Source organism: Hyaena hyaena, unplaced genomic scaffold, assembly GCF_003009895.1.
Source record: "Hyaena hyaena isolate Hyena2069 unplaced genomic scaffold, ASM300989v1 scaffold_42, whole genome shotgun sequence".
In the NCBI taxonomy this organism is placed as follows: Eukaryota; Metazoa; Chordata; class Mammalia; order Carnivora; family Hyaenidae; genus Hyaena; species Hyaena hyaena.
Window position 1 is genome coordinate 1,143,365 of NW_024080674.1, and position 25,568 is coordinate 1,168,932.

The following is a 25,568-nucleotide window of genomic DNA, read 5'->3' on the forward strand; positions in this document are numbered from 1 at the left end:
TGAAATAAATAAAATAAAATAAAATAAAATAGATAAAAATAAAATAAAATAATAAAGTGCCCGGAAACCCTCTTCCACAGAAGAGAGAGAGGAGGGATCAGAACCACGTCACTTGCACTTTATTCCTGACCCACACTTGACTGTCTTTGGACTCTACTTAGTGGCCTCCATGGAAACACTGTCAATAGGCGGATGGAGAAGTTGGTATGTCCTCACCAAACGCACACTCATCTGTATCCCGGCTCTGGCTGCACCGTGCAGGGCTCTGGCCCTGCGTTCGCTGTGCCTCCTTGGAACACGGGCCTGCCTATCTGGGCCCACGCCCATTTGTTGTTCCACACGAAACTTGGCGGCAGGCCAGGGTATGGCCAAATAACGATGGTGCCAGAACTGGCTAATCACGGGCTCCCTGGCGGGGGGGCGGGGAAGGAGGCCCCTCCACTCTGGACCCCGGGGAAGGCTAGCAGGCACTTTCTGGTGAGACAGGAACCCTCAGCGGCATCACAAGTCTTTGTCAAATCACTCCATTCTTCGCGAACTTGGCCTGCTCCCTGGATTCAGGCCACACTTACTGGTTGGCTTTTCTGAGCCTGCTTTTTGGCACAGGTAGGAAAGGAGGAGAGAGAGAGAAAAAAATGGTGTAAGCAAGTTTCGAAATCTTAGATCATTTCATGAATGACTCAGTGTTTCCTTTTGGAAAAGTGCAATAATTGGCTTTCATTAGTAACTTAGCTTTGAAAAAAGGTTCTAAATATCGAGAAAGGCTTTTTGTGCGACCTGAACACAGCCACCTTCCAATCTTCTTCTTTTTTTTTTTTTTATAGCTTCCAGGAGGATTTCATTCACTTGATAATGTGTGCTTGTTGAAAAATAAACTGTCACATACTTCCTCCTTCAGGCTTCCTGTTCTCTCTGAGAAAAGCAGTGGGGTTGTCTTTCTCTTTCTCTCTCTCTCTCCTTTTTTTTTTCCATTTAAAAAAATCTTTCAAAATATAATACGTCAGATCAGCAGGTTATGCACCTTAAACTTACACAATGTAACGTATCCATTATATCTCAATGGAGCTGGAAAAAAATAGTTAAAGTACCTCTTCTTTGAGAGGCTATAGTCACATAGGCTGCCATTTCTCTCCCCACAGAATGAGAGGTTCTCATTCATACAGAATAATGTGTTAGGGTATGAAGCATATAGCTAAATAGATCTCAAATATTATCTTTAATGTATTTGAGCACATTTCACTCTTTAAGTTGAACAAACAAAAACAAGACAGAAACGCTCTCTTTCCGTGTCTCTCTACACACAAACAGTCCTGAGGTTTTTAAGACAGAAGGCATCCATTCTTCCAGAGTTAGTGCTGTTGAATCCAGCTTCTGAGCCGTACACCCAGAAGATGTTCTCAAATGACTCATTACTGGAATAAATGTTTCTAATGTTAAAGGTATGCAAATAGCGAATAATGGGTGCAGGCAGGCTCTGCAATAAGAGAAATAAGGCTGAGAACCAGAAAGGTGGTGGTCGCAGTGAACTCTATTTGCATCCGGGCTTATCTTGTTTTTAAAGCAGGAGGGGGGCGGGGGAAGGGAAGAGGAGGAAGAGAAAAATCCCGACTTTCACCGCAGTTCAAAACACAACTTCATCACAAGGCACCAGGACAGTTCAAGCCAAAAGTGCTTAGTGTGAAAGAATCCCAAACCCATTAAAAACGATTTCTAGAACGTGGAAGGCGAACACGGGACTCGCCTCAGGTCATTCTTGGGCAATCAGACTTTTTGTCACTTGAGTCTGGTGTGTTGGCTGGTTGGGCTCTTCACGACCTGGGTCCCTGGCTGGTTCTCCAAGCCAGATAAACACAGTCTGATTAGAATAAGACAAAAAAAAAAAAAGAGAGAGAGAGAGAGAGAGAGATGCCTGCAGTAGAGTCTCAGGCTATGTATCAAATTACAAATCTTGCAATGTTTACTATAAGCCAGAAGAACCTGTGGTCCGTTTGGAAGAGAAGCTCAAATATGGTATGTGTGTGTGTGTGTGTGTGTGTGTGTGTGTGTGTGTGTGTTACATCTCTGTAAATACCTACTATCCACGGTGTGCTCTGGGAGAAGCTGTGCTCCCATGGAATTGCTCACCCATGTAAGGTGGAACTATTTCAAGGAAATGGGATGAGCAAAGTCCATACTGACTCAGGAGGAAATGCGTCTAAGTAAATACTTCAGAAAATGTCTCCATCAGCCCCCAACGGCGGGGTGGGGAGGAGTGGGGGGAGCACATCCGCAGGCAGGTGCCCGGAAGGAGCCTCAGGCGGCCCTCACCTGCATCTCACTCTGGGCTGCAGCAAATCGGACCCTGGTTCCTCCTCCAGGAGCCCATTCACCATCTTCGAGGGCGGGCGTGGCCCAAGAAGCCTGAAACAGGCTGGAAACAGACAAAGTACAAATGCCATGGAGATTCCTTTCATAAATCACCCTTCTCTATTTTATGTGGTGACGTAATCTGCTTTGGAAGGCACCGTGGAGGCTTCTCTGACGGTTTGCTCATGGTCCAAACGGAGCAGTGTTCTGTTTTTAGTGCAGTTTGATTCCAAAAAGTGGAAAGTGAGACAAGGAGGTGAGGAGCCTTGGGAGACAGAGGTGGGATCTTTCTACTTTAATGAGCTTGATCAGACTGCAAGTCAGACATCTGTACTTAAAGAATGTACGTCTGTATTTTTAAAAGAGGTTAATACCCTCCTCTGATACCAAATTCAGGAAGCACAAAGGGTACACAGAGAAACCCATCCTGCCTGGTTCTCTAGCCTCCCTGGGCCCTCCCTCCAAGTCACCAAGACCAGAGCTAAGATTTTTTTTTTTTTTTAAGGAGACAATTACCCTCTCAATTTGCTTTTCCTTTACAACGTGAATACCCCCTTTTGTTGTCTTTATTCCCAGACAATTTGCTCTGAAATATCTTAAGGTAAAGTGGGGGGGGTGGGGGAGGGAAGAGTTTCCTGGTATGAAAGTCTTTACCTGTTAGGGTTTGAATTCAACTGTGAGCGAAACCTTTTTTTTTTTTTTTTTTTTTAATCTGTTTCACTTTTCAGAGAGATTCTGCACCATCCTGCCTGGCCAGGAGGAGTTGTGTGCGGAAGGCGGGTGGGTGAGCAGGATGGGGGTCTGTACAGCATTCGTATTTTGTAGACTTCAAAAGAGAAAGAAAACAAGACGTGATTGGAGAATCTGACGTTATTTTTAACACGTGAGAAAAAACCATTACTGTGAACCATCAGATGAAGAAAAGCAGGATACTACCAAATAGTATGCCATTTAAAAAAAAAATGGCACATTTTTAAAAAATGATGCACTTAAAAAAAAGGTGCAAGGAAAATAAAGGAAGGAATGAATGAATGAATAAAAATAACAAGGTGCAGGGACACACATCAACACAGGATATGTGGCTGTTTCTGAGCGTTTGGTGTTAGCATTAGGGGTATTTCCTACAGTTTTCAAATTTTCTACAATAAACAGATATTTTTAAGGACTTGTCTACTGCATAGTAGAGTATATACCCTGTAATCTTTCCTAAGAGATATTGTAAACTTTGAAAGGGATCGTATTTAAAATAAGGCAGGTGCATAGACCTAAGGATCTTCTTCTAGCTCATTGTGGAGGTATCTTGAAGAACTCTGATTCATCTCCTGTGGCTTCTACTATATTCTGTTTACATGTGTTCAACCCACATTTATATAGAGTTTAATCATAGACCTCTTTTTAGTGTCTTTCCCCACAGTTTGGAAGATGGTACAGGATGTTCAGTGTCAGGTCAATAAATAGAAATTTGAATACCAGGGAGGTGATCAGTTTTTCTTAAAGGGCCGGTCTTGACCCCTCAATAAACTTAAACGTGAACGATTGACATTCCATCCAATAGTCCATAAAGACCTCTGGCAGTTGCTTCTTGGCTTGATCGTCTTGATAATTCATTTATACTTGTCATGTTATTTTTCAGCTGTATGCCTCTGTGTGCTGAAAGTAAAAAGGACAAAAAGAAATTTGAGGGGAAAAAAACTCCCATTTTAATTGCTTTCAAATGTTCCAATAGGCTCAAACCCATATAGTCTTGCTCAAGAATGTCCTTGCCAGATTATTATACACTTGTTTGCCAACTCTCTAGCTTTCTCTTATTTTCCCAATCTTAAGAACTATAGAAGATATAGATTGTTTTGCTAGCTGGTTGGAAAATGTAAATATTTTCAAAAGACTTAAACATTCGAATGTCACAGGAAAGCTTAAAAAAGAAATCATGGGGCGCCGGGGTGGCTCAGTTGGCTGAACGTCCAACTTCGGCTCTGGTCATGATCTCACAGTTGGGGAGTTCAAGCCTCGCATCGGACTCTGTGCTGACAGTTCAGAGCCAGGAGCCTGCTTCTGATTCTGTGTCTCCCTCTCTCTCTGGCCCTCCCCTGCTCACGCTGCCTCTCTCTCTCTCTGTCTCTCTCTCTCAGAAATATATAAAACATTAAAAAATAAATCAGATATCTGCTCTTAAGAAGCACGAAAAGTTCAAGAATCAGAGAATAACGAAACAAGCTTGAGCCCCCAAGAAGAAAGAGGTGGATTTTTTCTCCACATTCATGTCTAAATAACCATTCTGTTATCTTCAACCGTAGTTCCTACTGACAACATCCCGACCAACAGCCAGTCTCTATGACTAAGGAAATATTCCAACTAATGATCCACTGATAGGCCAAGAAATATCAAGAAGGCCAGCAGGGCTTGAAGGTCCTATCTAACAGACCGTGGCCCCAGCAGTGGCCCCAGCTAGATGATGAGGTCGCAGTGGCTGTACCCAAACCATTACACGTTTTCTAAGATTATTGTCAGTCCATTGAGCAGCTCCAGGTGGGCGCCATTTATCTGGATTCTATGTAAACAGAATACAATAGAATATACTGTCGATGGTGCGTGCCTTGTAGTCAAAGTAGAAACTTTAAATGATTACAGGTTAAAATTCCAGTGTTTCTCTGATATATTTAGAATGTTTTGTACCATACTTGGAAACTAAGAAAGCCATAAAAATCTTTGATAGTTTGGAAAAATGAGGAGGGGATAGAGATTATTTTCTAAGGCATGGAAATGGAAGTAGACAAAATTTTTTAGAGTGAATTCACATCATTTTTTTTTCATGAGCAAAATTCTCACTTCCATATGAATACTGTCTCCCAAATATGAATAAAAATAATTTTTATTTCAATCTCAACTTCTTTGAAAGTGAAAGAAGACTCAGCTTCTTGGGTTCAGGGTCATGTTTTACGAGGTACTGTTTGTATCAGCTTTGTTTTCTTTTTTCTTTTGTTAGAGATTTCGTTTTTAAGTGATCTCTACACCCAATATGGGGCTCAGACTCACAACCCTGAGATCAAGAGTTTCCTGTCTTTCCAACTGAGCCAGCCAGGTGCCCCTAGAAAATTTATTTTCAAGAAAAAAAATGTATGTCACATCTTTAGGTCTCCAAAAAGACAATACCACAGTCACGGGGCACTTTTTATGTCCCTTACAATGTCCTGTGATATAAGCAGGGAGTGGGGAAACTGAGTCAGGGATAAAGTCAAACCCAGCTCTCACATGACCCAAGAACACCAAAAGGCCAAAGTCGATTTAATTTGGCTCTGGATTCAACTTGACATAATTGTTATTTAAAGTGCATTAATTTTAAACTGTATTTCTCATCATAATTATCATGTAGTATTACAAGGAATTCATTACTCTCTGGGATCAGAAGGGAAGGCTTTCGTTCCTGAGAGATCTAATCAGGGATCGGTCTGCTCCACAAAACAGCATCAGATGTTCTCAAATGCCAGAAGATGCCTTTAGAAGAACTTTAGTGGAACTTCTTTGCTCCCTCTTAGATACCTGAGGGATCTCCACTGAGGCAAACATTTCCTCTCTCCTGGGGTATAAGACTATGGGCTTTTCTTATCTATTCTCTTACAGGTAAGGTACTTAATTAGAAAGCAAATATAAATCTATCAACCTGGTGGTCAAAGAGGAGAAGAATTCTTTGAAAAGACATAGGTTAAGAAAGAGAAGACTGGGGGCACCTGGGTGGCTCAGTTGGTTAAGCGTCCGACTTTGGCTCAGGTCATGATCTCACAGTTCGTGGGTTCGAGCCCCGCGCCGGGCTCTGTGCTGACTGCCAGCTCAGAGCCTGGAGCCTGTTTCAGTCTGTGACTCCCTCTCTCTCTGACCCTCCCCTGCTCACGCTGTCTCTCTCTCTCTCTCTCTCCTAGAAATAAATAAAACATTTTTAAATTTTTTTTAAAAAGGAAAAGACTGAAAGGGAAAAATGGAAAACTGCATCATAGAACAGCCTTTTAGGATCCCTCAAAGGGCAAAAATAATGTTTTCCAAATAGTATTTTTTTCCTCCCAAATAGTATTTTTTTTTTTTAAAGTATCTGTCAGATCTGTCAGTCACCTGCTTAGGGTTATTGTACATTTCTTCAAAACCTCTGAAGTTCAAAGTACATAATTGTTACAATAGTTAAATCCAATGTTTACAAGGAGAATGTTTCCTGAGAATTTTGACATTTCAATTAAGGTTGCAACCATGCTGCCTTTTCAAAGATGATAAATGTATCACATTGGAAAACCGTGTAATCTTGTTTGGAAATCTTCCTCATGCTCTTGTGTCCTGTATGGTTGTGCAGGAGAAGTTTAATACAAATCAGAAACTTAATTTAAGTAATTAGTACTAAAAAAGAAACTTTTGGTCCAGTACTTTGAATCTTTTGGCTCTTAATAACCAAGAGAACTGTATTTTCAAGCGGGTGAAGTGTTCATGCATTTTTATTTTTTAATGTTTTATTTACTTTTGAGAGAGAGAGAGACAGAGTGAGCAGGGGAGGGTCAGAGAGAGAGGGAGTCACAGAATCTGAAGCAGGCTCCAGGCTCTGAGCTGTCAGCACAGAGCCCGATGCGGGGCTCGAACCCACGAACCGTGAGATCACGACCTGAGCTGAAGTTGGATGCTTAACCAACTGAGCCACCCAGGCGCCCCGAAGTGTTCATGCATTCTGTTCCCAACTGGGATCTCAGCATCTTCAGCATGTCCATGAAGTCTGGAGACAAAGAAGGACGTGCATAATGCTACCAGGGACCCTTGCAATCTGCCAAAATTAGGATCCAAGAGATGAAGAGTGTGAGGAATAAAGTAGAATAAAGCAGAGCAAAAGAAATGGCTAAGATAAATTAGAGAATGCTGTTTCCAGACTTCATGGCACTCCTCTGTGAGAACCCGTGGGGTATATTGAGCCCGTGAGTAGCTGGATGAAATGGGAAACTCCAGTGCAGGAAGTACTACTTTTCTGATGCTGCTAATTAAGGAATGTGGAACCTTCCTTCTAAGTCAGCTTGGCGGTATGTGGAACTCTGTGCTGCTTGATGCTTACATGATTATTGCATGAAACTTTGGAAGTAAAACCGGCGTCTCTTGCCACTTAACATTGAAGAGGCAAGAAGTGATGTGTGTGTGTGTGTGTGTGTGTTATGTGTGTGTATTTAAATGGTTCCTAATCTTTAAAATGGTCTCTGGCAGCTGGGCTTTTTATCAGTCAATCATATTTCAGCACAGTCTTAGATGAAAGGGTGTTATCCCAGAGAGAGAATTTGGGCCGTTTATGAGCTCGGTTAAGGTACACAGGCATACCACAGCCTTCTGGGGACTCACTACTATTACACAGCAATAACAACATCTCTGTGGGAGTGCCAGCTCATCCTATTTTTACAGAAAAGTCATTTCAGAAAAATAGGAGGTAAGGAAAAAAGGTCATACATAGCCTGTTATGGAAAAACAACCCCCTGAAATTGTTTTAAAGACTTTTTTTTTAATGTTTATATATTTATTTTGAGAGAGAGGCAGAATGCGAGTGGGGGAGGGGCAGAGAGAGACACACAGAATCAGAAGCCGACTCCAGGCTCTGAGCCGTCGGCACAGAGCCTGATGCAGGGCTCGAACCCATGAACCATGAGATCATGACCCGAGCTGAAGTCAGACGCTTAACTGAATGAGCTCCCCCACTTAAACATTTTTAATAAAAATTTTGTGGTGTATGTAAAGGTAGAGAGAATAGTAAAATGATACCCCTCACCCAGCTTTGCAGGTTTAAGTTAACTACATTGCTTCAATTCTCCTGTTTTAAAAATTTGTTTAGGGGCGCCTGGGTGGCTCAGTCGGTTAAGCGTCCGACTTTCGCTTAGGTCACGATCTCACAGTTCATGGGTTCGAGCCCCGCGTCGGGCTCTGTGCCGACTGCCAGCTCAGAGCCTGGATCCTGTTTCAGATTCTGTGTCTCCTTCTCTCTCTGACCCTCTCCTGATCACGCTGTCTCTCTCTCTCTCTCTCTGTCCTAGAAATAAATAAAACATTAAAAAAAATGTTTAAAAAAAATTTGTTTAAGTATTACACGTTCTAACATGTCGTTCTCTTCCTGTGTTTCATATATGCCTCTAAGGATATATACACAATTTTTTTTCAAATAACCCATTATGTCTTTATCACAGTTAGTGAATTAACGTTAAGTTCCTGGTATCACATAATACCCAGTCCATACTAAAGTGTCCCTGATAAGAAAACCAATTTAAACCATTTTACATATACCTGTATCTTCCTCTTTTGCTTACTAATAAGATTCCTATTTTATTAAAAATGTGATTTTGCATCTTGATTTTCCCACTCACTATTAGAACTTTTCCCAGTGGCATATTTTCACAGCTTTTCAATGTCGAAATGGCTGTTGGCAAGAGCCGGGGATAACTTGGAAGATGAACCGTTTCTTTATTTGTGTGTTTCCCCACACGCATGGAGGGACTATGTGTGTATTTTTCTTCCCCTTATAGTAAACCTTGTGGCCATGAACATCTTTGGTCGCAACTCCCCTTTCCTCTATTAGGGCTGTTTCCTTAGGACTGATTCCAGGAGTGTTCTTGCCGAACCCGAATGTATGAACATTTGTAAGGCCCTTGACTTGTCTCACGGAGTTGTTTACAAAAAGACTGTACCAATTTACACTTCCACTTACAAAGGCTGAGAGCGCCTCTATTAAAATGCTTCAAGACCGTGCCTTTCTGAGCGCTTATAAATCACTGGCTAAGGCGGGCTTCTGCTTGTCATACGGTCATCGCAAAATAAATAAATACACATCTTCTATAGCTCTAACAACACGGCATGCGCAGACTGCCAAACAACCACAGACTAACTCTGATTACACGAGGAAACTGGGGCTACTTGTTGAAAATGTGGTAATGAGATAGTTTCCACCCAGACGGGAAGCCTCGTTCTGGCGGGGGAGGGGCGCCTGCATTGCTTCTGCTGTCTACCCACCCCAGGAAGGTAGGAATGATCCGGTCAGCATGCTCGTTTCTTCTACTTTACCTTTATTTACTTGTTTATTGATTTTAAAAGCTGGGCATCTTACTTGTTTCTATGCGGCCGAGCGGATGCTGCAGAAATACTGTTGAGAACGAGCAGACTTCGGACGGCATATGCGCTTCCTCTCCAGGCAGCCTCACAGCACTTGGGGAACCGAGGATTAGGGGCAGAGCCATTTTATCGTCCAAATTCTACTTTGTTTCCTTGGGGACACGTTGTCCTTATTTGTGGACTTCAAATAAAAACTGCTTCAGAAACAGCTCGTTTCTGTTCAGAGCACTCTTATTTTCTTTAAAGAAGAGAGCATGGCAGTTACAAATCCTTGTAGAAAATTCATTTATATGGGTTTGGAGAAATTTATGGGATAGATTTTTTTTTTTGGAGAAAGAAATGATCTCATTACTGTGTGTTTATGGCCGGGGGGGGGGGGGGGGGGGGGGGGGGGGGGGGAGGAACAAGAAGGAACTTGATAAGAAAATACTTAGCAAAGCTGGTTCTTAAAAGCCCAGAATCTGAATCATTACATTCTTGTTTTGTTTGTTTTTTGGGAAAAAGTTCAGGAAAGAGGTTTTATTATCCTCCTTTGCTTTCTTGCTGTTTTTGTCGCACTCAGTGACTCCGAAGTAGTTCCTCAAAGCGAGTGGGAACAGAATATAATCTCTTAAAATATTTATAAGAGGACCAGCGGGCTTGGTATTTGTAAAAATATGTCAACAAAATGTGCTAACCACATTTTTTTTTTTTTTAAAGTTGTCAAAGAAGCCAAAGGGATTCGTTAAGCGGAAGGGCTGTTTTAGAACAGGGAGACACTTGGAGGCAATAATGACTAAGGTCGTTTAGGCTGATGTTTACTGAGCTGATGGCCGCGTGCCAGGCACCGTTTTAAGGTTGGGTTGTGATTAGCTCCTGCAGCCTTCCGAAGCGGCCCCGTGCAGTGGGAGGCGAAGTCATTCCCATTGTACAGGTGAGGCAGGCAAGTCGAGTCAGGAGGCTGAGGTTTCCCAGCAGCTGAGCGGGGAGCCGGGGTTTGGGTCTACGTTGGCTCTGAGGACCGTGTTTGATTCAGTTCCGGTTTCTGAGAAAACCTGCATGTTCATTTCGGGGAGCTGCTGGGCCGAAGCAGCCCACCCCCTGGAAGTGAAGTGGGGGCGTAGCTGGCTTTGGGTCCCCCGCACTAGGAAGCACCAGGTCAGGCGTCTAATCTTCAGTCTAGACTCCTTTGACTTCTTGGTCACCCTGTACCTACCGAGGATGTGGCTCTGACCTGAATCTCCTCTCCCGCATTTTCCCCAGCTTGCACATCCTGTTTGAGGGTGTGGCTGGAGAGGGCTCATGCGCTCACACACCTCCCTGTCGCCGCTCACCTCGGACTCTCTCCTTCAGGTGCCTCTCCGGTCTCGCTTGATCTCCGGTTCAGAGAAGATGTCCGAGGAGCCCTGAAGGGCAGGTGGCTCCCAGCTTCCTCGAGAATCACCTGGATCGAGGTATCTTTCTTCCAGAGTTCTGCTTGCTGTGTCTACATTGGGCCTCCTTGCTGACATGAGCTGAGCTGCTCAGCTCCTAACGTGGACAGACTTGGGTCCAGCTCTGACTCTTATTTCATAGAATCACTCTTGCTTCTCGGCTCCAACCCAGAATAAGGACCCGCCGGGGCAGGGCCCTGCACCGGCCGAGAACGGACCTGGTCTGGAGTGCGGGCGAGCTCCCGTGTGGCCACGGGCAATGGTCTTTTGATACTAGCCTGTCCTAACTGAATGCCCACTGTGTGCCAGGTTCTCCCCAAAGCATCTTACTAGTGAGGACTTATTTATTCCTCCACATACACCTGCCAGAGATTACTCTCACCTCCATCTGTAAAAGGGCAGCAGGCAGGGGTGAGGGGTGGGGGGTGGGAAAAGTTCTCCAGGGAGATGGCAAAGGCAATACTGGGGTAGCCCGGGGTCTTGGTTTGAACCCGGACACCAGTTTCAAGAGCTCAGCCCTTTAACTCGCTCCTCGTCTCACCACTCGGAGGTGTGGCTTCTAATCTGGGCGATCCGGGTACCAACTCCGTCTGGGTATCCAGAAATGGTGCAGCTAATGTACTTGGCCCATAGGAAGTACTTATCAATGGTCACTATTATTATTCTCTTGTCTCCTGAGGCCAAAGTCAACCGCTTAGTACCAAATAGAAGGGCATGAGTCAGCATGGGCTTTGGAATTTGCTCGGGCTAGAATTCTACTTCATTCTTGTTGTAGAATCTCAAGCAAGTTAAAGAAGTTAGCAAGGCAGAGAGTGAGTTAACCTCTGACGGCTACGATTTCCTTATCTGCCAGATGAATTTCGGTATACAGGTTATCAGGAGAATGAGAAACACTATGGTCAGGTAGATGAGGTGTGGAGTTAAGACTCTGGCTCATAGCAGGGGCTCAATAAATTGTTTTATTTTTCCCTTTTTGTTACACTTCGTCTTAGCTCTTCTTACTGTTACTACGATCGTTGCTGTTGTACTGAAAATACGGACACGCTTACATATCTGAGTGATTTCAGCAAAGGGGACTATCTGGATTATTATTTTAAGAGGACTCTTGGTTTTAGCAGTGTGTTTAATAAGACTCTTCACACCTCCTCCGGATTGTTATTCCTCTGTTCATACTATTCACGGCCTCTCAGGTTCATTCAGAGTAACAGCCTGTCTGTACAACACCCAAATGGTGTGAACCTCCTCCATTCTAATTTTACGACTTGTGTCTTCTCACTGCTCCATGCCAGCCACAACATCACGCCAGCTTCCTTGCTTTTCCTTGAACCACGGGGCATATTGCTTCAAGGTCTTTGCATGCCGATCCCTCACCTGGGACTGCTCTCCCCCCAGAACTCTACATGGCTCCCACTGTCACCCTTTCAGATCTTTACTCAGATGTCTGCACCTGGGAAGTCTTCCAGGCCTAGCCTATTGGACATTACCCCCACCGACTCCCTCTACTCTCTGGCCCGTTTACCCGTTCCTCTTTTCCCCTCCATAACACTAATCATTTAATTCTTTTCTAAACATTTTATTAAAATTTTTTTAAAGTTCATTTATTTATTTTGAAACAGGGGAGAGGGGCAGAGAGAGGTAGAGAGAGAGAGAGAGAGAAAGAGAGAGTCTCCAGCAGGCTCTGTACTGCTTCAGCACAAAGCCGGATGCAGGGCTCGATCCCACCAACCATGAGATCATGACATGAGCCAAAATCACGAGTCAGATGCTTAACCAACTGAGCCATCCAGGAGCCCTAAGATTTTATTTTAAAGTAATCTGAATACCCAATGTGGGGCTCGAACTCATAACCCTGAAATCAAGAGTCCCATTCTCCACTGACAGAGCCAGCTAGGTGCCCCGTAGCACTGATCACTTAATTCACTACAATATTAAGTGTTAACTCAGTGAGGATCAGCATTTTGCTGGGTTTGCTTTCCTGCTATATTCCCAGCACCTAAAACAGTGTCTGGTACACAGTCGGTCTTAATATTTGCCGACTGAGACAGTAAGTGAATGAGTGAATGGAAGAACCAGGGAGCATATTTACTTCATGAAATTGAAGAGCTGAATGAATATTGGGGGTGCTTCCCCGAGGGCTGTGGTTTGGAGGAAACTGGCCTTACCTTTCTTTGAGAAGACTGTAGTCCATTCGGACAACATCCAGGGCCAGGCATAGCCCGGCTCATGTCATAAAGGAGGCGTTGAACAAAGAGAGTGACTGAACAAAGAGCATGGGGGCATTTGGAGTGGGTTCTGGGGGATGGGTAGGATGGCTACAGATTGACGTTTGGACATAGGTGGCATGTGGGTTTAGGGAGATTCAAAATGAAGGTGGGACAGGTCGTGGGCACAGAGCAAGGAGAAAGGTAAGTAGAGAATAGTTCATTAAAAAGCAGTATATGGGGGCGCCTGGGTGGCTCCTTCGGTTAAGCGTCCGACTTCGGCTCAGGTCATGATCTCGCAGTTCGTGGGTTCGAGCCCCGTGTCGGGCTCTGCGCTGACAGCTCAGAGCCTGGAGCCTGCTTCAGTTTCTGTGTCTCCCTCTCTCTCTGACCCTCCCCTGCTCACTCTGTCTCTCTCTCTCTCAAAAAAAGAAATTTTTAAAAAATTTAAAAAACTTAAAAATAAAAAAATAAATAGCAGTATATGAAAATACTAAGTATTTTATTCTCCATTTTTAATTTCTCAGGTACTTAGTATAATTTGGAATTCTATGTTAATAGACAGCTAATTTTTAGTTATATAAGTCACATATGAATGTGTTTTACATGTTAAAAGATTAAAATATTTAGTTGCTAGCAAGGTCCTGGATCTTTGCCCATATTTGAGAATTAACCAACTTTTATTCGTGCATTTGCATATGTATTTCTTTCTTATTGACTTATTGAAACATGATTGGCACATAACTTATTAGTTTCAGTTGTACAATATAATGATTCAATATTTGCATATATTGTGAAATGATCAGCCTATATATTTCTGATCTGTGTACAGTATAAATGTGTGTATATTATAGATAGTATACATATATACACATATGTAATATGTATATATGTATTTCCTTTAGAAAATATATTATTGTGTTACTTTTGTGGTTTCATTTATTTATTTTCTCCACAATGTCTTGGTGATTTAGCCACATGAGCACATGGAGCACTACTTCATTCTTTCTAACTGCTGTCTCTATTCTTTTTTTTTTATCAAGAAAAATTTCCTTTAGTGTTTATTTACTTTTGAGAGAGACAGACAGAGCACAAGCAGGGGAGGGGCAGAGAGAGAGAGAGACCCAGAATCCGAAGCAGCTCCAGGCTCCGAGCTGTCAGCATAGAGCCTGACGCGGGGCTCAAACTCACAAACTGTGAGATCATGACCTGAGGTGAACTCAGACGCTTAACCGACGGAGCCACCCAGGCGCCCCTGTCTATGTTCTTAAATTTGGATATATCATAGTCTCTGTGATCATTTTCCTCTTGATGAATTTATAGGTTGTTTCTTATTTGTCACGATTATAAGCAAGGCCGCAATGACAATCGGTATGTACGCTTCTTTGAGCCCCTGAGTGATCATTTCTTCAGGGTAGTTACTATAATTATACGCTTATCTATTTTTTGTTTGTTTTAATTTGTTTAATGTCTGTTTCTCCGATGGAAATATAAACTCCACGAGGACAGCAATCCAATTTGTTTTGTACCTCGCTCTTTAATTACTACCTAGCCAGTGCCCGGGACAAAGGAGTGGTCAATAAATATTTATGGAATGAATCCAGCTGAAAGATTGGCTGGGGCCATGGTGTAGTTTTGCATCCTAAGAGAGGCGACTAGGGTTTATTTGAGTAAATTGGAGCTTTATGTGCAGGGCAGTAGAAGGGTGTTTTATTTGTGGTGTTGAAGAAAATGGTTCTAGGCTGGGAAGAAGACAGGTACTCGAGGCCAGGTTAAGACATTATTATGCAGATCACGAGGGAAAGACGGGTGGAGGAATGAAAGGCTGAAAGGCGAGGGTGTGTTGGAGAGCTGCTGGGTGATAGGATCCATAAAGCTGACTGATAGCTCTGAGGGGCCGTGTAAGGAAGGCATAGAAAGTTGAGATCCAGTCTAGGACATTTTCTTTTTTCTTTTCTTTCTTTCTTTCTTTCTTTCTTTCTTTCTTTCTTTCTTTCTTTCTTTCTTTCTTTCTTTCTTCCTTCCTTCCTTCCTTCCTTCCTTCCTTCCTTCCTTCCTTCCTTCCTTCCTTCCTTCCTTCCTTCCTTCCTTCCTTCCTTCCTTCCTTCCTTCCTTTCTTTTTCAATTACTTTAGAGAGAGAGAGTTCAAGTGGGGCAGAGGGAGAGAGAGAATCTTTGTATTATATTTTAATTTTTTTAACGCTTATTTATTTTTGAGAGAGAGCGAGCTGGGAGGGGGAAGGGCAGAGAGAGAGGGAGACACAGAATCTGAAGCAGGCTCCAGGCTCTGAGCTTGTCAGCACAGAGCCTGATGCAGGGCTCGAACTCATGAAGCGTGAGATCATGACCTGAGCCGAAGCCGAAGTTGGATGCCTAACCAACTGAACCACCGAGGTGAGAGGGGGAGGGAGGGGGAGGGAGAGAGAGAGAGAGAGAGAGAGAGAGAGAATCTTAAGCAGGTTCCATGCCAAGCATGGGGCCCAATATGGGGCTCAATCCCACGACCCTGGGATCATGACCTGAGCCAAAATCAAGAGCCAGACGCTCAACCTCAACCGACTGAGCCAGTCGGGCATCCCTAGGACATTTATCATTTTCACAAATGTTTATTGCCTCCCAGCTGTGTGCAAAAAAGCACTCGGCTAATTGCCTTTGGGACGTACATTTGCATGACCTTTCTTCCCTACCTTCAAAGGCGATCCGGAGTGCACTGGGGAGGCTGGAAGACTTGGAGCAAGAGTAAGCAGGTACATCAAGAACGACAGGGAGGGACCGAGGTGGGAGGGGCTCGCCCCGGGGCAACCGAGTGAAATATTGTTGTTCCAGGATTGGGGGTGGGGAGGAAGGCTGGGTGAGGATGTTTCAACCCTGCCCCAGAGACACGCGCGGCTGACTGGTGAACGTGGAGGAAATAGGATGTCGAGAAATGTGCATCAGTGGAGATTTTTAGAAGTGAGATTTCTGTTGGTGACCGAGCTGGGGTTTGACGTAGGGTTCAAATGGCCCGTTGGCCTCAGTGCGGTCTGGAGGGAGGGGGAACCAATTGTTAGCTGGGTGGCCTCAGGCGGGCTACTTAACCACCCTGAGCCTCGGTTTCCTCTTGTTAAAGAAAAGGCAGTGATAACTTAAAGGGGTGAAGATTGGTTAGAGTATGGCTAATACCGGGACAACTCTGATTCTCCGAGCGTGCCCTCCACACAGGAGAGAAAGTAAATGGACTGTGGTGTCCCCCAATTTGCCACGTTTTCTTGTTTTACCAGGATGCCACCTTTTCAGGGGATAATCTCCCCAGGAAGAAACACTTTACTCGAAGTTCAGTGGGTCAGGTTTTCTTGTGTTTCTTTCTAGTCACATCCCCGTGTTGGTGGGATAAAATCCAATGTTGTCGTGGACCTCTCCGCCCCACCCTGCCCCAAATCCTGCCTGCCACATTATCAGGGATTTTGTTTTTATTCTAAGAGACATGGGAGTTTTAGGCAGGGCCCTGATGTAATCAGACTTGACTTCTGAAAAGATCAGTGTGACTTCTGAGAAGATGGATGTGACAGAGAGGGGACTGTCTGTGCTTCTGCTGGATTGGTAGCTCTGTCGTAGAGCTTACTTTCCTCGTAGTTGTATCCCAGGCTTGTGGCAAACAACGCTGGGCACATTCTATCGGTTGAACACATCTTTGACCTCTCTGCGTTGAAAGCAAGATTAAAAGTAGCCATCGTGTTACTAGGATGAGGCCATGAAATGATGGATGGAAAGTGCCTGGCACACAGTTATTTATTTACTTATTTCTTGTCCAGTATTTAATGAGCATCTACTATGTACTAGGCATGGTTCAAGGTCCTGGGGCTGCACCAGGAGGGTGTGGGGGTAAGACTTGGCCAGAGTCTGCACAGGAAAGGAGGCAGCTGCTTTTATTGCCTGTGGGTCTCGGAGAGCTACTTAATCCCTCTCTGCCCGGGATCTTTGTCTAATAAATGGACAGTATAAACCCTACCTCACAGGGTCAGGAGAGGGGTTAGATGAGTTACAAAGTGTAAAAACACACATTAAGAATTCAATAAACGTTAGCGCTTCTCAGCTAGCCTCTCGGCCTGCTCGCACTGCTTTTGGCATAGGATCTCTTTGAAACATGGGTGCCCTGGTCCGCAAGGCCCATCCCAAGGCAGAGAAATGCAGGAGGCATTGCTGGGTGGGGGTCTGGACAGGTCCCTGCTCTTAGTGGAGGTCACAGTCTGATTCAGACAAAAAAAAAAAAAAAAAAAGAAAAAGAAAAAGAAAAAGAAAAAAGAAAAGAAAAGGAAATGCAATCTCTAACCAAGTACACAGACAACCGCTAGACCATTAACTCACCCAGGAGGGAGAGACAGGAGGGAACGGAGAAAAGGGAAGACAAGGATTCTGGATGCCCTTCCCAGCAAACCGCGGAAGTATGGGCCTCAGGACTCACACAAGTATTGTTGGGAGGCTGAGGCTAAGGGTCCCAGGTAGATTCAGGGAGAGGAGAGCCCTTTGTGGAGTGGATACTCAGGATCCACGAGAATGCTGTTGCCGGTGGACAGCACAGAGCTCGCCTGTGGTTGGACCCGAACAACCCAACCACCCAATGAGGCAGGCAGGGAGGAGGTTAGAATCCCCAGGGCCCCCTGGGGGGTGGGGGAGCTCAGTCGGTTAAGTGTCTGACTTCAGCTCAGGTCATGATCTCACGGTTCGTGGGTTCGAGCCCCGCGTCGGGCTCTGTGCTGACAGCTCAGAGCCTGGATCCTGCTTTGGATTCTGTGTCTCCCTCTCTCTCTGACCCTCCCCTGCTCACGCTGTCTCTCTCTTTCTCTCTCAGAAATAAATTAAAAAACAAACAAACAAAAAAAACCAAAAAAACATTAGAATCCCCATTTTACAGATGAAGAAACGGAGCCAAGATCCTAGTGACTGACCTAAAGACCCCAGTCTCACTCCCCTTCCCACTGGACTTCCTGGCAGCTGAGTGCCATGTTTAACGACGTTCGTCAGTGTGCATTTGTTGTGAGCACATCTACTGATCGCTGCTATGGGCAGATGTCTAAGAGGAGGTGGAGTAGGCAGTTGGACATAGGTTTTTTTTTTTTTAAAGATTTTATTTATTTCTAGGAGAGAGAGAGAGACAGCGTGAGCAGGGGAGGGTCAGAGAGAGAGGGAGTCACAGACTGAAACAGGCTCCAGGCTCTGAGTTGGCGGTCAGCACAGAGCCCGACGCGGGGCTCGAACCAACGAACCGCGAGACCATGACCTAAGCGAAAGTCGGACGCTTAACCAACTAAGCCACCCAGGAGCCCCTGGACATAGGTTTTAAGAGTTGAGGGGAGGGGGCGCTTGGGAGGCTCAGTTGGTTAAGCATCTGACTCTCGGCTTTGGGTCCCGTCATGAGCTCGCGGTTCATGGATCCAAGCCCTGCATCGGGCTCCAGAGACATGACACTGCGGAACCTGCTTGGGATCCTCCCTTCCTCTCTCTCTGTGCCCCTCCCTATCTCATTCTCTCAAAATAAATAAATAAACTTAAAAAAAAAAGGGTTGAGGGAAGAGGTCTGGGTGGAAAATATATGTTTAGGAGCCTTAAACATCTACATGGCCTTTTGAGCCATTGGACTATGGATGGAATCATCTAGGGAATGAACAGGGAGAGAGAAGACAAGGCACCAGCAATGGGCCTTGGGTACTTCCAAGTGTGGAGGTCAGGGAGCGGGGAGGATCAGGAAGGGGACCAGGAAGGAGCCTCCAGTGAGGACCTGGGGGGGGGGGGGGGGGGGGGGGGGCGGCGGAAATCGATAGGATGTAGGGTTCCAAAGCAAGGGAAAACGTATTTCAAGGACGCGGAAGGGGTCAGCTCTATCAGTATATGTGGCGGACATGATATCTGCTGTCTATGTGTTTGTTTGTCTCCTTCTAAAGAGGGGTAAGCACCTGGGTGGCTCAGTCGGTTGAGTGTCCGACTTCAGCTCAGGTCATGATCTCACAGCCTGTGTGGGGCTCTGTGCTGATAGCTTGGAACCGGGAGCCTGCTTCGGATTGTGTCTCCCTTTCTCTCTGCCCCTCCTCAGCTTGTGCTCTGATTCTCAGAAATAAACACTAAAAAAGATTAAAAATAAATAAATAAATAAAAAGGGGCAAATGCTTTGTTTTGCTTCCTGCCAGGCCGTGTCTCCTGTGTCTAGAGGAATGCCAGGCCTCCCCACTGACCCCTGCAAAACTCTGGGTTTACAGCTCTGTAGCGGGTCTCATTTGATTCTCCAGGGTCTTCTAGAAAAATATGTATTTACATAATTAATAATTTTATATACTTCCTTTTCCAGTTTTACTCAGATATAATTGACATATCTATATGTCATACCCTGTAGAAGGGTAAGGTGTCCGACATCATGATTTGATATGGGCATATATTGCAAAATGATTACTTAACATCCATCACTCACTATAGTTATAATCCTTTTCCTTGTGATGAGAACTTTTAAGGCCTTCCTCCTCCGCCTCTTCATCATCACCGCATTTGGTGGATAAGAAAACTGCAACCAGAGAGATTAAATAATATTCTAAGGCTAATGTGGGTCTCAGAAGGTGGACTGGAAAAGTGGAGACAGGACCCTTGGGGAGAAGACATCCCGTAACCTTGTCAGAAGGAAGCCACCCCCTCCCCGCTGTAGGCACAGAGTTTAAACCATTTTCAGGAGGAGCAGAAGCTGCCATCTTGAAAGAAGGGGAAGGGGGTGGCAGGCAAAGGGAGCCAGAGGTCTGAAGGCCGTGGGTTGGAGGGAAGGCTTGATGGCTGAAGCTTAGAATCCCAGGGGAGGGGCTGCCAAAATCTGAGGCTGCAGAGTTAGGCAGTGGGCAGGTCTACAGAATTGGGGAAGCCAGCTCTTGGAGTTTATTCTTTAACTCCCCCCCTCCCACCCCCAGGCTTTAGGAAGCCATTAAGCAGGGCGGTGACAGGATCCGATTTACCCTGTAAAAGATCTCCTGGACGTAGGGTGGAGCTTGGATTAAGGCGAATTTAAGAAGGAAGAAGCTGGCAGAAACCTTACGCAGTCCATATATTTGGAGGAGAGAGTGAGAGGTGATGGTGCTGTGTTAGAGACGGAGGTAAGTGGACAAAGTCAAGATGTACTAAGATAGCAATTAATAGATTCAAGGGGCATGTGGGGGGCGTGGAGCTAGGAAGTACAGTTTGACTTCTGGGTTTTGGCTTGAGTGAGTGGGCGGATCCATTTATTGAGATGAGAATGGGAATCAAATTTCAATAAACTTTGTTAGTCACCTTCCTCTTCCACCACCTCTTACGCCAGAGCTCCCATCTGGGATATCAGGTGAGTGCAAAAAACTTCAAAGAGGTGCTCTGAAAGTTATGTGACACCTGTAATGAATACATACGTATATATTATATGCTTATTTATTTATTTTCATGTTTGTTTATTTTTGAGAGAGAGAGAGAGAGAGAAAGCACAAGTCGGGGAGGGGCGCAAAGAGGGAGAGGCTCAGAGGATCCATAGCGGGCCCTCTTCTGAGAGCCTGCGATGTGGGGCCCCTACTCGGAAACCCTGAGATCAAGACCCGAGCCCAAGTCAGGCGCTTAACCGACTGAGCCACCCAGACGGCCCGAGCCGTGTCCTTTTAAAAGAAAGTTTACATTTACATCGTGAGTGAAGTCAGCCTTGAAAACCTTCCAGAATATTGGCGGAAGACAAAAGTCGAGCCCGAAGAGTGGATGGGCAATGGGACAGATACAGTTAAAAATCAACTGTGCTCTTTGCACATCATCAAGGTCGATTAATTCAGTCAAGTCGTGATTGCATCTAAACCTCGATTTAAATTGAGCCTTATGCTCGGCCCCTCCCTTTTCGGTTTGCTTGGAAAAACCAGTAATCTCATCTCTTGCAGTACTGTTCCGAGCCAGGTGGACTGGCAAACTCCAGAGACGTCTCCAGGCTGCAGACGCTGCCTCCACTTCTGAAAGGTGATCTCTGCAATTTATTTTTTATCATATATTATTGGCGATGTTTTATAGAAGGCTTACAATTTCGAGAGAGGACTTGAGTGGGATCAAGAAACTTACTCGAAAAGAGAGCAGTGTGGCTTTGCCTGGAGTTGTTGGGTGATCCGTACTTAATTTAGTGCATTCAGTCGTGTGAATAGGGCTGCCCTGGCTTCCTTCTCAGATGTCCTTTGTAGTTACGAAGAGCTGGCAGGGTCTGCCTTAACTTTTTCATTTTCTTTCCCTACTGACTCCTCACTGCAGTTTTTCAGGTTTTCCTGCTCTGAACACTGAATTGTTTTAAGTCGAGTGTCTATGTTGGCTCCATTTCAGCCCCCAAGGATTTAGGTACAGTTTCCCCAACTGTTTTTCTATAATAGTTCCACCGTAAAATAAATACTCGTGAAACAGGAAGATCATATCGCATTGTTCTTCTAATGAAGGTGAAATCTCCCAGGATGATTCTCATGAACGTTAAATGTGGCAAATTAGAGGGGTTTGGGGTGTTGCTGTTAGATCCGAGAAGGCTGCGTGGCAGGCAGCATCTGGAGAGAAAACCAGAAGTTAGCGAAATGAAGAGGTCTCCTATCACGAGGATTCAATCGGAGATAATGGTGCAATTTTCTAAGCGTACGCCGGGAAATACATCTTAAGGAGGGCCGGTCTGTTTGGATAATTGTGAAAAACGAGGTGTAGCTGATGTTTGTCACATTAAGGAGAGGTGAAGTGGGGGCTTTTTCCACCGTTCTCCGGGTAACATGTGCAGAGCATCAGCTTCTCCGGGAAGGGACGTTTCTGGTTCTAGCCTTTGTTTGTGTTGCCTGCCTCTCCCACAGCACCTGACTCCTTTAGAGATAGTCTAGCTGGGGATGATGGCAAAACTGGATTACCCGTGGGTGGAGCTAAGTGTGTGCAGACCGTCCCTTGGTTTTCTATTTTCATTTCATAGAATAATAATGAGTTCTTCCGCTTCTATTACAAAAACCAAATGTTCCTCGTGTTCTCCTTTACTTTTGGAGTTTCCATTTTTAATTGTTTTAACTACACATGCTTTCCAAGTAAATCTTAAGTACGAGTCTTCCTGTTTCACGGGGGAGAGGGTGTCTCACGGATGCCCTTACAGCAAATGCAGCTCATTCTGTGTCCATTTAAAAACACAGTACGTGTTTGCAACCCAGCACTCAGTCACTGGCAGAATTTTTGCAACCATTTCCCAGTTTTATTGGCACGTCTCCAGGAATGAGGTTCTTTGTAATTCTTTGCGCAAACAGAAGGATCTCATACAAAACTCTTAGGTAGATCAGTGAAGACAATTATCTTTCAGCTTTAAAAGCTACAACATTTAAGGTTTTGGGGTGGGGTGGGGAGGAGGAGATAGAAACAGTAACTAACAAACCATAGGATGCTATTATGCTAACACAAGTGGTAGCTTTGTCAGGGCACAGAGAAAAAGCACAACCGTTTTTTGCTCAGAAAATAATTCAGTAGCAACAAGGTCTGAGAGCCAGAAGCCTCATTGTTCTTAGTGAAACCATGATTTGTCAAAACATTTGATTGTTTCCCTATCCCTTCTGAAAAGTTTGGACTTTTCTTTTGGCTCAATTTTGACACTAGAATTTTAACTATCAGTGCTATTGTGTTTACAGCATTCAAGGTTTCAGAGTTCAGAGGTTACCCATTAACATGTAGAGTGAGGCTACACTTAATGTGGAGACTCAACCAGGTTCCACTTGCTCACAGTTTGTTTTTGTAGCAGTGCTGCAAGCCGGCTGTTTTGATAAGTTAAATGAAGTTTCTTGTTTATGAAGAGTGTCCTTGAGCTGCATTTTAGGATGTGACTACTTACAAGAGTTTAAAAAATATTTGAAAGACAGGTATTTATCTCCCCTGAGAAAAGGAACCCTAGAACTAACGATGATCAACGTCAGTGTGCTTGGGGGGGGGGGGAATACACAGTTCTGGCCGAAGAACTTACTTCTGGCACTGCTAATTGTAAGTCATTGGTTCACTTCCTTTTTAAAAAAGACTAACCAGACCATATGTGGGGTTAGTAGTTATATATAAAATGACAGCAAAACATCACACTTGGCAAATTCTTCCCCTCTGCTAGGAAGCGGTCTCTCGCAATCCCATTTTCTATTAAGGACTCTCTTGCTCAGCGGCAGAGCCTTGAGATAGGCCCCCTCCCCCATTTATTAAATATATACTTTAAGCGCCTTTCTAGATAGGTTTTAAGTTTTTCCATTTTGGATACACCCATATCGCATTAAAAAAAATATTTGGCTGTTTTGTTTTTGGGGAGTTGCCTAGCTCTGTTTACATTTGAATTCGTTTGCGTTTTGGGGGCAGAAAACTTGGTGGTTGTGATTGTTGCTTCTGTGATTCCTCCTCGGGGCGAACCTAAAAGGAGGGAACACGGGCCTTTGGAATCGTAACCTTTTTCCTTCTTTTGTGAGCAGGGAAGGGTAGGAAACGTTCTAAATACGTTGCTTGTGGGAAGGAGGGGGGGGGCAAGGCTAGTTTGCCCCCCCCCGGTCCCAGTTTGAGGCCGGTGTCATCCACGTGGGTTTCTATCAAAGCCAAGGGGATTCTTGGAACCCAGGCCAAGTTTAGAAATCTCAACTTATAATAGCGGCGCAAGTCGAGCCCCTTTAGAAAACAATTACAGGACAGCTTTATGAAGATACTCATTAAACCGTTTTAATAGTGTCACCTCCTCGGCTCTGCTCACACTCGACGGAAACCTGAAGATCTGTTTTCGCCCCCCAGCTTTCTAACCTGCTCAAATGGGTGCAGAGGCTTTTGCTGGGCAACTCGGGAGGACCCGGGAGTTCGGCCACCGGCCCCTCCCTCGCCCGGGCACACCTTGCGAGGGAGGGGGAGGCGGCGAGGCTGCGGCCTGGATCTGCGCCTGCGCGCTGCCCCCGGGGCCCCCTCCCCGCGTACCTGTCACTGGAACCGCCGGAGCGCGCGCGGGCCACGTTTAGCCGGATGGCGGGAGGCGGTGTGTGTGTGGGGCGGGGGGCGGGGGGTGCTGTGTGTGGGGGTGGTGAAAGGCGCGCGCGTGCGCGGGAATCGCAGGCGAGAACGGCGGCGCGCGCGCTCGTCCGCTCGCTCGCGTCCGGGAGGCGGAGTCGGCGGCGGTGGGCGGGGCAGGGGCGCGCCTGCGCGGACCCACGTGGCTTGGGGGCGGGGCCCCGGGGCGGGGCCGCGCGGCCGGTGAAGGCAGGGGGCGGGGCATCTCCGGACGCCGGGGCCGAGGGAGGGCGCAACAGCTGCTCCCAGAGCACTTTCTGACCCAACAGTCCCCCTGCGCCGGACGCGCCGCGCCCCGGCGGCTCTAGGGACCCCCCGCGCCTGCACTGTCCCCGCGCGGACGAGTAGGGGGCGCCCGCGCCTTTGCCCCCCGTGCGCACCCCCGCCCCGCTCACCTTAGCCCCGCGCCCGAGGTGAGCCCGGCCCCCAAATCCCCCGGGCGGGGGAGGGGTGGGGGCGGGGGGGGCTCTCCCTTGTGTGTGGGGGTCTTCAAGGCGCGGGGTTCTGAGGCGCCCGGGGAGATGGTTTCGCCCCGCGCCCGGTGGCCCCCCGTCTCTTTCGGGGGGCCGGTGCGGGCGCGGAAGCCGGGAGGTGTCCGCACAAAAGGCCGAGAGAAACTCCCCGTCGCCTCCCCTCCCTCCTGCCTTCCCCGCCCCCTCCCCTCCTCGCCTGCTCCCTCCTCATTCAAACCTCGGCTGGCTCGTGTGGTGTCAGTTCAGTCCCGGCCGCCGCCGAGCGAGGAAATGGCCGAGGAGCCGGAGCCGCAGGTAAAGGGGGCGCGCCCCCCGCCCGCGCCGGGCCTCGGGGCGCCGCGCCGCGCCCTCCGGAGTCCCCCCGAGCCGCCCTCGAGTCTCCCGTGCTCGTTAGCTCGCCCCCCTCCCCGGATGACCCCCCGCTCCTGCTCTCGGTTCCGCTCCTCTAGGGCGCCCCCTCCCCACCCGGCTACGGAGCGAACCCAGCAGTGAGGAGGTGCCGGGCGAGCCCCCGGCGTGTACAGTGTTTTACCATCACACTCACTCTCGGGGACAGACGGGGTGGCTTGGGGGCGGGGGAGTCCCCCTTCTCCCGCCCGGGCCGGGGGGCAGGCGGGAGAGAGCCGGGGGCTGCGTGCGTGCGTGGGTGGGTGGGGGGCTGTTCCGGAAAAGTTGGGTGGCTCCGCCGGGCGGCTCTCCGGGTTTGCAGGCTTGGCTGTGGGGGGCGGGCGGAGGTGAGGGGGCCGGCGCAGGGTCCCCCGCGATGGCCCCGGGGGGGGGCCGGGGCAACTTGGGAACAGCCAAAACAATGCGTCCTAACAGGCGTCCCCCGCAAACAATGGCCGGGACAGTCCACACGGGCCGGGCGGAGGGCGCGTCTACAGGGGCCGAGGGAGGGGCTTGGCGTCGCCGCTGACCCCGACGAGCACCCCAGCGAGTCCCCGGGCGCCCCCCAAATCCGTCCCCGGGATTCCCGGGCTCCTGCCCATCCCTGAGTAGGCGGT

The 25,568-nt window shown here is 46.7% G+C and overlaps 1 protein-coding gene and 1 long non-coding RNA gene across 9 annotated transcripts in view; one reads left to right on the top strand and one right to left on the bottom strand.

Annotated features, from left to right (window-relative positions):
* Positions 1–458: 458 nt before the first annotated feature.
* LOC120230413 lies at positions 459–24,832 on the bottom strand. Of its 3 annotated transcripts, XR_005528008.1 has the most exons (5): positions 24,782–24,832; positions 20,342–20,437; positions 19,503–19,592; positions 3,817–3,996; positions 459–593 (listed from the first exon to the last, which is right to left on the bottom strand). It is a non-coding gene; the product is annotated as an uncharacterized LOC120230413 (long non-coding RNA). The 3 variants fall into 3 exon arrangements; XR_005528007.1 differs by lacking the exon at positions 459–593 and having other exon boundaries at positions 3,430–3,996; XR_005528009.1 differs by lacking the exons at positions 459–593; positions 19,503–19,592; positions 20,342–20,437 and having other exon boundaries at positions 3,430–3,996; positions 24,782–24,829.
* Positions 9,318–25,568, top strand: part of ZNF217 (zinc finger protein 217) — a 38,717-nt gene continuing 22,466 nt past the window's right edge. For 2 of the 6 annotated variants that reach the window (XM_039229983.1, XM_039229988.1), the window contains exon 1: positions 24,795–24,858. The gene's annotated coding sequence lies outside the window, so the exon portion shown is untranslated. Of the gene's footprint in view, positions 9,361–10,782; positions 10,884–13,241; positions 13,268–20,961; positions 21,038–23,869; positions 24,060–24,329; positions 24,505–24,794; positions 24,859–25,568 lie in introns of those variants that run through there. The other 4 variants (XM_039229984.1, XM_039229986.1, XM_039229987.1 and 1 more) reach the window with 4 other exon arrangements.